Source organism: Brachyhypopomus gauderio, unplaced genomic scaffold (genome assembly GCF_052324685.1).
Source record: "Brachyhypopomus gauderio isolate BG-103 unplaced genomic scaffold, BGAUD_0.2 sc37, whole genome shotgun sequence".
Classification (NCBI taxonomy): Eukaryota; Metazoa; Chordata; class Actinopteri; order Gymnotiformes; family Hypopomidae; genus Brachyhypopomus; species Brachyhypopomus gauderio.
Window position 1 is genome coordinate 2,287,636 of NW_027506867.1, and position 11,747 is coordinate 2,299,382.

An 11,747-nucleotide genomic window follows, 5' to 3' on the forward strand; every position below is an offset into this window, starting at 1 on the left:
GCGGACGACTCAGGAGACTGGAAGGGCAAAGCGACACGACCTTGCACCCTGTTGTCCTGGATGCCTCCCACCCAGTTACACGCCTGCTCATCCAGAAGTACGATGGAGACCTACAACATCCTGGTCCCGAACGCGTCTTTGCAGAGCTACGGCGGTCGTATTGGGTGATACATGGAAGAGAGGCGATCCGAAGACACCAGCGAACCTGTGTGGAGTGTCAACGCTGGAGAGCTCAGCCGGCCATCCCGAAAATGGCTGATCTTCCCGCCGCTCGTTTACGACTACACAAGCCTGCGTTTCATTCCACGGGTGTGGATTGCTTCGGCCCCATGACTGTGAAGGTGGGTAGGCGCCACGAGAAACGCTGGGGGATCATCTTCAAGTGTTTAACTACCAGAGCAGTATACTTGGATCTCCTGAACATTATGGACGCTGATGCCTATCTCATGGCCTTAAGGCGCTTCATTGCGCGGAGAGGCACTCCAGCTGAACTATGGTCCGACCAAGGGACTAATTTCAAAGGAGGTGAAAGGGAGCTTAAGGAAGCCTTTGCCAGTATGGCACCCACCTTGCAGAGGCAACTAGCTCGCCAGAGAATCAAGTTTCACTTTAACCCCCCCGCTGCCCCACACTTCGGGGGTGTGTGGGAAAGAGAAGTGCGTTCGGTCAAATCTGCACTTTATACCTGTGTAGGGTCTCAACCCATCCCCGAAGAGGTGCTCCTTACCGTACTCCTGGAGGTTGAGGCCATCCTCAATGCCAAACCACTGGGTTACGTGTCTGCTGACATTGCAGATATCGATCCGGTAACTCCAAACAGCCTCCTCATGGGGCGGCCTGATGGATCACTTCCCCAAGTGGTCTACCCCGAGTCCGAGATCCTGAGTCGTCGGAGATGGCGGCACTCGCAGGTCCTGGCGGACCACTTCTGGTCCCGATTCATCAGAGACTACCTCCCCAGCATGCAGACCAGACGGAAATGGCACTCCTCTTCTCCCGAGCTCCTGGATAATGCTGTGGTCATGATGGTTGATCCTCAGCTTCCCCGGGCCTCGTGGCTCATTGGCCGTGTGACCCAGGTTTATCGCAGCGATGACGGCTACATCAGGTCCGCTGATGTACTCATCAATGGACACACCTACACCCGACCGGTGGCCCGGTTGGTGATGTTGCCAGCCCTTCCACCTGGGGAGGACGATACTTCGCCAACCACTGACTCTACAGTTCCTGACTGATTGTCCCTTTATAGTTAACAAACGTGCTTTGCACGTTTGGGGGCGGCTGTACAAAAGGCCGGGACTCTTATTGTAGGATTTCTTGATGTTGCGTATTGTTTCCTGTTTCATCAGCCTGTATTAGAAACGAAGCGGTCTTTTCGTTGGGCACGCTCAGAGTTCAATTCTGAATCTTTCCTTTAAGTGAAGTTCATTTTAGTTATTTAGTTAATGGCATTTCTTCACAGTCAATGATGAGAAGTAAGTCATGCTGTTGTTTCGTGGGTATCTGTTTCGTTTACTTAAATCGCCTGTAAATCCGTATGTATGCTAAGCTAGTTAGCATATTGTTCGGATGTATTGTGTAGTCTATGTTTCCCTAACGTGCCTACAATGTTCTAAGTACAAGGTCTATATATTTCTGAGTGGCCTGTTATTAGTGTATTATCTCGTACAGCATTATCTGCCTCGATGCTGTATGAGAATACTTCGAGTGAAGTTTTCATTTGTCCTCGCGAGATAGACGTTGCATTTGCACTACCTATTTTGGCCTCTAGATGGCTCCTGAGACTGTAAATGCCTGTTTCGTGACTGAGCTGTATTTATTACTATTAGAAATCGCCAGTGATTTATGTTTATATTGGTAGTGTAATACAGGCACTTCACTGTTGACGTAATTACAGATCGTTATTTGTATTATATAGTGCCTTATTTCTTATTTCTATTTCTTGTTTCCTTTACCCTCTCAGACTGTGTGTGTGTGAAATGTCAACTCATCTCGCTTTACTGTGAATGTGAATTCACAATGTCAGTCTATGGGTATAAAGCGGTGGATATGAATCAGTGTGGATGTTAATGCTACCGGTTTCAATATTGTCAGAATACAATTCATTAACCAAGCCCATCGTCTCCTCATCAATCCTCTACCTGGCATTCTGACCGATGCCCCATGTTGGATGACGCCTAACACCTAAACGAACTAGCTATCATTATATCTCCCCAACACTGAGTATGTCAGATCGGGGTAAGACAACTCAGAGTTCAGGGTTAAGTTTAGAGTTTGTTAATCCCTCTTTCTGGAATACCCCCCTGGTCTGACATCAGAATGTTTACTAATTACTTGTAATCAGTTGTGATTACTTGTAATGTCTAATAAATAAAGTATTACATAAGCATTTCCCTACCTTGCAATGTAAAATTAATAATATCAGCTATATCAATCCACCAGTGTTAGGAACGTTACTTTAAAAAACGTAATTAGTTATAGTTACTCACTACTTGTTCAAAAAAGTAACTGAGTTAGTTACTGAATTACTCTATAATAAAAGTAACTCGTTACCAGGGAGAGTAACTATTTGCATTACAGTTAAAAAAGTTATATGCCAATGAATAAGGATTTTTTGAAAAAGCAGTTTTCAGTCAGTTGAAATGAGTAGATCAGAAAGGTGTTTAACTTTTGATATTTATTGCACATTAATAGCCCAGTGCAGGATAAAATACTTTAAAATCCCAAATCTTTGTAAAAAAAAAAGTAAACAGTTACACTATATAAAGTGCATTTACATCTATCAAATTAAATTAAATTCTCTCAACCTGAGACAACTGGTTTTTTCACAACAGAAGTAAACTTAACAATAAAACCTCTATTCTTAATTAAATAAATCAAATACTCAGTCTGGTAGACATTTAGGAACTTCAAGTATTTTCTTAAATAATCAGACCCTCCAGAAAGTCGCGATGTTGCGATTTGCAACTTCAACGCAACTTCAAGCAAACCCCGCAAATTCAAGGCGGTGTTGCAACTTCAGCCAATCACCGCAACTTTCCCGCAAATTTGACCAATCACTGATGTCGTCTTGATGTGACGTCGACAAACTCCCGCCTTACTTTCGTATATACGTTCAAGAGGAGCGGACTGAAAGCAACATGAGCGACAAAAATAACGGCAAAAAGATCGGGAAAAGCAGTATCCCGGTACACTACATGAAAGCGGGGATAAACCGTTTTTTTTTTGTTTTCAGTGTTTTATTGTTTCACAACGATGGGTTCATACATGTATTTCCAACAAGTTTAACATTTCTAGCACCAGCCCATCCACTCCAAGTGATTTTTCATAGTCTTTTAAGAGACGGAAAGTCCATTTCTGCCACCGCTGTTCGAGGGATCATTTCAAGAAAATGAGAGGGATCATTGTGCATTCTCTGTCCCAACACCTGTGTTTCAGGGGGCGGGGCATACAAAATCTTGAGAGGGATCATTCCTGCCCAAACTATAGAGCACATATGTCAAAGCTAAGGCCCATGGGCCAGATCCGACCCGCGAATTGATTATCTATGGCCCCCTGGATGATATTTAATTACTATTAGAACCGGCCCGCACGCCACAGCCGCCCGATGGTGTTTTGCCTGCACAAACACTACATTCCCCACAATGCAACGGTAGCCCGCGAAGTCACTGCAGCGCAAGCAAGCGGTGAGGGTCTGAGATAAAGTTTATAAGTTTAAACTTTAAACTGAGATAAAGTTTAAATTCAGAGATAAAGTTTATTTATCTCTGATCCATATCTATGAGTTACTAGTTCGCTCTGACGCCAACCACTGGCGATCGATCTCGATATAATACTTAATTTGTGTCCATTTTACAGGCCGCCCGGTAACAACTTACGTTCGCTAACCCCGCCCCCCCGTCAACAATTAACGTTCGCCACCCCCTTCAGGTTCAAATCTCACTCCAAGCGATCTTGAAAAGTTGGCAACCCTGAATAAATTAGGTAAATAGATCATTAAAATGGACTACTAAATAGAGGAAACCATACAACATTTACTCCCTATTGTAATGTACTCACAAAAAAGCAAAAACACACCGCAACTTCCATCGCAATTTTTTTGAAAAACACCCGCAACATCAAACATTTTAGCCCGCAACAATCACAAAAAAGGCCCGCGAAATCCTGGTGGGACTGAATAATGTTTATATCGCTACCTTGAAAATGCTAATTTTTCTTCGGCTTGCTCCTGACTCGCCATTTCTGTCTCTTCTCCGTTTGTGTCGGTCACTGGTGTGCTTCAGCGCGTGTGTAAAAACACTGGCTCTGATTGGCTACCATAACGTTGCCTTAGCCAATCGCTTACTGACTTGTTAAGTTAAACAGGTGTTACACCGAGAATTGTGACCTATCGAGATCTGTTACTCCTCACTAGTCTGGGCAGCGGTCTGCTCGGATTACTGTTAGTATATCAATATATAGTAACGCACCGCTTTTAATGACCAGTAACGTCAACGGCGTTGTAACGACAGGAAAAGTAATTAATTATATTATCCTGTTACTGACAAAATGACGCCGTTACCTAACGCTGTTATTTTTAACGGCGTTATTCTCAACACTGCAATCCACTGACTAACAGTGTATCATAATGAAAAATACATCTTAATGACATCATTAAAACAACCCTGTTTTCATGACTAAAATTTATTTAGGAACACAATATGCTATGGGGGAATATTTCATGTCATTTTTCATTAAAAAACACATTACTTCTGTTTCTGTTAAGAAGTTGTGGATTTATACCCTGGATTTATACACTGTGGTGTGTGATGATTCGAACATTTCACAAGATCGAATCATTTTCTGAATCAATTGGTTCATTTGATTCGATCTCCCAAAAGCCCCACTTTTACCATCACTACTAACAGGGAAGCAATGGAGGGCTCACGTGTAAACAATGACCGACACGCTTGTCTTTGTGGACAAGCCTCTCTAAGTGACCTTGAATATGCTTGAAAATCCCCACCGGCCAGCTTGTGGACAGTGAGTCCAGAGTCTTTGTAGTAGTGCTCAAGGGCACGCCAAGGTGCCTTCATTTTCTGTACTTCATTAGTGAAAGTTCAATTGTTTTTGTCTTTATTTTCAAGAGTCAAGAGAGGTTTTATTGTCATTTCAACTACACACAGAGTACACAGTGAAATGAAACAATGTTCCTCCAGGACCATGGTGCAACATAAAACACAGTGCAGACAGAACATAAGTGCAACGGACAGACAGTACAACACAATACAGACAGTACAGTATACAGAGAGCGCACAGACACTTCACTAGACAGAGAAGTGTAAGAGGTAGGTTTGATTAGAGCAAATTGTGCCATGTGCAATACTACTACTAATATTACAAAGGGAGTCCCTGTCGCAGTGAAGTAGTGTGTGTAGTGCAAGTGCCTTCACATTGTCAGGGATAAGTGGTTGGGTGTGTGTGGGTGAGTGTGTGTGTATGTATGGAGGAGAAGTCCATCAGTTTAGTGTCTGGCGTTGAGGAGTCTGATGGTTTGTGGGAAGAAGCTGTTGCAGAGTCTGGCCGTGTTGGACCGGATGCTGCGGTACCTTCTTCCCGATGGGAGGAGGGAGAACAGTGGGTGGGAGGGGTGGGTGGGGTCACAATGCTGGTTGCTTTGCGGATGCAGCGGGTGGTGTAAATATCCGTGACGGAGGGGAGAGAGACACCAATGATCCTCTCAGCTGTCCTCACTATACGCAGGACCATGGAGATCCAAAATCCTGCTTATTGTTCTGTTATAAAAGTCCTCTCCATCACTGACTAATGTAAAATTTACAATATAATTTAAATGGAGAAAAAAGCAAATGAGCTCAATAGCGCAACATATAATCAAGAAAGGGTCAAGAGGACAAATAAGCACATGCACCCTGTGAAACGCTGGGAGGGCTTGGCAGCTGTGACAGCCAGTAACGTCTTCACCAGCCTCTCAAGAGTCAGACAACAACGCACAGCATGGATGAGCGAGACCTGTGGGTTTAAATAGGAAAAGACGCAAGAGAATGATATAAGACACAGGTGATACTGATGATGATGATGGTGATAGTGATGATGAGGGGGGAGAGGTGTTAATACATTGGGGATTGGGACCAAGGGAGGAGTGTAAGTATGTGGGTGTGTGAGTGGGCGTCTCCCTCGGAAACTGGGAGAGAGTACTGTCCTACCGTGACACCCAGATCATTAACAGATATTCCCCTGATAGTGGCATAGCCAGCGATAATTGATCTTTTGATTAAAGGTTTTTCACACAACTTAATTTAAACATTTTCAGCTGCTGAAAGAAATAGATTGATGCCAAAATGCATTCAGAAATGTATTTATTATTGTTTCGTGTCTGGAATGGGCTGTATTGATCAATGTTATCATATGTCAAGGCTGTATTATGATTAAGACCACCTGAGGCACATGCCCTCAGACACTTCCTCGTTCACAGTATCCCTCCTACAGACACACCCCACACACCTGCAGCTTGTTGTGTCTGAGAGAGAGAGAGAGAGAGAGAGAGATGAATGGTGTTATGAAAGTATGTTATATGATCTACAAATACTAGAATGTTAGCCAACTTGCAAACAACTTGATTTTTTAGATTAGACATTGACACGAAGAGTCAAGTGTGAGACGACAAGAATAAGAATCAGCACCTCCAAAACTGAGACCATGGTACTCAGTCAGTCAAAGGTGGTGTGACTAGTGATGGACAAATGACACAGAGGCTTGGGAACGTGTGTCACTCTTCCTGAAGAGAAGTGTTTCAAAACGCTGGGATGGAGCTTGTATAGAAACACCTGTGTCACGTGACCAATGACCTTCAAACGTCATCGCTGTGTCGCTTTGCGTTTCATTGATTCGAAATGTATTGAAGCTTTTCACTGGCTCACGGCATTTCAATGCGTTCTGAGCCAATAACAGCTTTACAGGTTTCAGAGATTTGAGTGGTATGATGCCATACCAGCTATATGAGATGAATCATTACACATAACCCTTAACCAATATCTAACCCTTAATATAATTTGCATTTATTCAATGGGTTAATCTGAAATGTGTTAAGAGTATGGGGGGAAGAGCATCTGCATATTTTTATTTTTATTGTAATAACAATATAATAATTATTATATAATAACAATATAATAATTATTATATTAAAACACTTGAATGACCACTCAGACTTTTCTGAACTTTTACTGCTGTCATAGGTTTGAAACTGTGCCTTTACTTCAGTGATGCTCTTTAGAGGTTGCTATTTCGTCAGTAGTCCACCAGATGTCACCATCACAGAAGCCTCGAAGCTTCGAATCTTTTTCGGCACAATTGTTAGGAAAGACTCGGTGCTCCATGAGACTTCATTTGCCCATAACTAGGTGTGTCCTCTCAGGGTCGGGGGTGTGAGTCCTTGCCTAAAGTGGAGGAGGTCAAGTATCTCAGGTTCTTATCTCAGGTTCTTGTTCACAAGTGAGGGATGGATGCAACAGGGTTGCCAACTTTTGACGTTCGCTTGGAGTGAGATTTTAACCTGGAGCCGGTGGCGAGTGTATTTTGTTGAGCGGGGGGGGGGGGGGGGGGGGGGCGAACGTAAAATGGACACAGATTCAGTGTTATATCGCCGGTGGATGGCGCCAGAGCTAGCAAACTAGTAACGTATTGAATCATATATGTGGATCTGAGGTAAATAAACTGGATATTTTTTTTCGGCGTGAGATATCGGAAGTGTGGCGTGAGAGCGTGTGAAAACGGTCAAATGCGTGTGTCTCACGCTCAATGCGTGAGAGTTGGCAACCCTGATGCAACGAGAGATTGTTAGGTGGATCGTTGCGGCGGCTGCAGGGTTGCGGACACTGTACCGGACCGGTGTGGAGAGAGAGACTGAGTACCTCACAAAGATATTTTCTTTTTTTTTTTTTCTTTTCACAAAGACATTTTCAGTAACATTAAAACAAGCTTCAGAAACAAACTGATTTATTTGGACTAATTTATATGCATTGCATCTGAACTACCCAAGACCACTCAACACATGAGTTCATACAACGTGTACTGCTGTGTTTAGGGCAGAATGGCCTACAGTTACAGATACAGTCACTGCTTAACCAGCTTGTCTAAGTGTACAGAAATCTGGCTGTGTTTAAGTGTATATGACTTCTCTCTCTATCTGTCATTTTCTTAGGCCAGTTAGTGTTTACATAGCTGCATGTTTGTATTTCAGCTGGATCCATTTATTTAAGCTGATTACAGTAATGGTTATAAAGGATTTCTTTTAGAATTTAACAGAAATCTAGAGTCAGAAGTACACGGTCACTTCCAGCAAGGTGTACATTTGGTGTTTATTTTAGCTTGGTTGAAACAAGTAAATAAATGAAACTAAACCACATTTAGTGAGGCAAGGCTTCACCTTCAAAACGGCAGCAGCAAATAATGGTTGCTTGATGGCTAATTCTAGGACACATTCATGAGAAATGTATGATTTACTTATTTACACTCTTTTCTATGAAATTGTAATCACTACTTCAAAGGTTAGAAATTAGGCAAGAGAGCCATGAAGATCGTCTGGCTACTTCAGTTGTTAATTGTAATATATATTTTTTATTAACCACCAGCAAAAACTTTGACAGTCCTAATGTTTCTCTCTTTCACAATCACATACTATATGCATGTCTGTTGTACTTGTACATAATTTGTTAGTATAAGCATTGTATTTGTTCCAAATTGCTCATTTTGAGAGACATTTTGATTTTAGTTCATCTGTTGTTTGTTGTCACGGTAGGCTGGGCAAGCCCCACAGGGGAACCGCCCACTTCACATTCCACACGTTCCACTACACGGCCACGCCCTCTTTTCAACTCTCCTACCTTCTCCATAATAATCACTGGCACCAGACAGGTGATGAGACACATCACTCTCACTACCTACTTCCGCCCACAGGTCCAGCACGCCATTGCTGTGCATTCCTTGTTCATAGAGGAGTGAGCCTTCTTTCTGGCTGTCAAGTTACGGACTTTTAATCTTAAGCGCCTTTGCTTTTTTTAACTTTGAGTGTTATTGTGTGCAATGGATGTTAAAGATTTCACGGCACTATACTCCGCGTCTGCTGCTTCTGTCACCATGTTACATTTGTATTTCATCCCTGTTTACCCACTTGTTTAACGCAGGCGTATCGGCCATTATGTGGTATGTGCTTATGACAAATGTGTGCTTCCTCTCTGTCAAATTCTATGTTGTGTAGGGCAAGCATTTTATTGCTCAAAAAATAACTATTGCATAAAGGTTTTTTTGTTTGTTTGTTTGTTCATGTCACATAATATATTAATTTTACTTTGTTTAAATCAATTAAAGTATATGTATTCACTTGATCTTTTGCATGAAGCATCTTTTGTTTTGCTTTTGACTGAAAGCAGTATTGGTTTAAAATGTTATCTGATGCCATATGATAAACAAACTGAAGTTACCTCTGTTTTTTTAAGTAGATTAAATTTATTAGGGTTAACAGTGTACATACATACTTGAAGATTTTTCAGAAATGCATTCTAGGATTTTAATTGATTTTGATCAATTGAACGGCATCATATGGGAACTTTATATACCTTTGAGCTGTCATGGCCCGGCACAAAGATGACTGGGATATTCCCGACCGGGCTGCCAGTTCTCCTTGAAACGAACCAGTCGCCAGGAAGCCGAGCGTTGTCGGTACCTGTAACGGAACTGGCAATGCGCGACTCCTCGCGTTTCTCTCTCCCAAAATGGATCCAACTCGGCACAGAGTTGAAACGGCTTATAAGCCAGTCATCATCTTGTGCCAAAAAATCATAATGGTCACGGAAAACGCGCTGTCGGCGAATTCGGCCATTATCAATGTCTTCCAGTAATGCCAACGCTGCCATCTCCCAAGAACTCCAGCGCAACATTTAATGCATGTTTATATAATCTAGGCTAAGTGGAAACACGTTGAATGATTATTTCAGTAAGGCAAGGAAATTGTCTAATTAATGTACTGTTTAGTTGTCTGATTAATTTACTTTATTTTACCCAATAAGGGCTTACTACAATGTGTGCGTAAAGCAGATCTTAATAGTTGTAATTTCAATGCATCACCTCTAAGTGTCGCCAAATGACAAAAACATATTAGAAACATACGTACGCACTTTCAAGTCACATTTAGTACATCTGACCGTTTGCGTGAAACATAGCGTACGCAATGTTTTAGTACGTACGCACCGTTAGTACATGAGGCCCCAGGTCACTACATGATGCTGGTGGAGGAAAACGTTTCCTGACTCGCTCCTCCAAAACACCCCAAAGTGCCTCAATAATGTTTATATCTGGTGACTGTGCAGGCCATGGGAGATGTTCAACTTCACTTTCATGTTCATCAAACCAATCCTTCACCAGTCTTGCTGTGTGTATTGATGCATTGTCATCCTGATACACGGCACCGCCTTCAGAAGACAATGTTTGAACCATTGGATGCACACGGTCCTCCAGAATGGTTCAGTAGTCCTTGGCAGTGATGCGCCCATCCAGCACAAGTATTGGGCCAAGGGAATGCCATGATATGGCAGCCCAAACCATCACTGATCCACCCCCATGCTTCACTCTGGACATACAACAGTCTGGGTGGTACGCTTCTTTTGGGCTTCTCCACACCGTAACTCTCTCGGACAACTTTGGTTTTGTCTGCTGGGGAAGGAGCATTTCTGTAAGGGAGCGGTTACAGGCTGGATAAGCTTATAAGGAAGTGTGTGTCAGTGCTGGGTGGGAGAGTGGACTCTGTGGGTGAGTTAGTGGAGAAGAGGGTGAGGTGTTTAAAGCGTGGCATCCTCAATAATGGCAGACATTCTCTGCATAGGACTCTGGCAGCTCAGAGGACCAGTCACAGCGATAGACTCTCTCTCTCTCTCTCTCTCTCTCTCTCTCTGTGCTGCAGGACTGAGAGGTTCCGGCAATCATTCATTCCTGCAGGAATTAGGCTGCTGAGCAACACCTGATTGGTGTACTTATCAGAGGTGGGGACTCGAGTCACATGACTTGGACTCGAGTCAGACTCGAGTCATTAATATTAAGACTTTTGACTTGACTTGAAAAAATATTCAGAGACTTAGACTTGACTTGGACTTTTACACCAATAACTTGGGACTTGAATTGGACTTGAACCTGTTTACATGCAAAGACTTGATTTTTTTTACCCCAAATCTAAATTTTAAAACGCATATTAATATTTATTAAGTGCGCCCCATTAATTTCATTTCCGTCCTTCTGACGCAGACCGGTCCTCTGCTTTTCCACACTCTGTACGTTGTGTGTGTGTGTGCATGAGCTGCAGCACAACCAATCAAATGGGGGGGTCAGCGAACGTGAATTGTTACTGGGCGAATTGAACTTAGGGAAGAGAGCCTCTCTCTGTCACCATCATATCCAGTTCTATCTCAGCATGGATTGTGTATTTGAAGACATCTACGTCGAGAAAAAAATATATTGACAAAAGTGGAGCGAATTTTCAGCTATTCTACGGCCTCATCGTGCATAAATGACATACAGACTTTTGGCCAGTTTGGTCTTTTGCAAATACAATGCAGAATAGTTTACTGAAATGTCTAAAGTTGCATTCCTGATTCTTGTTAATTATTCAGTTCTTATATTTGTTTGTCTTGTCACTCACACATGGACACACATGTTCTCCAAGAAACCAGATAAGAGAAGAGAGGGAAAAATGCTGTTATAGT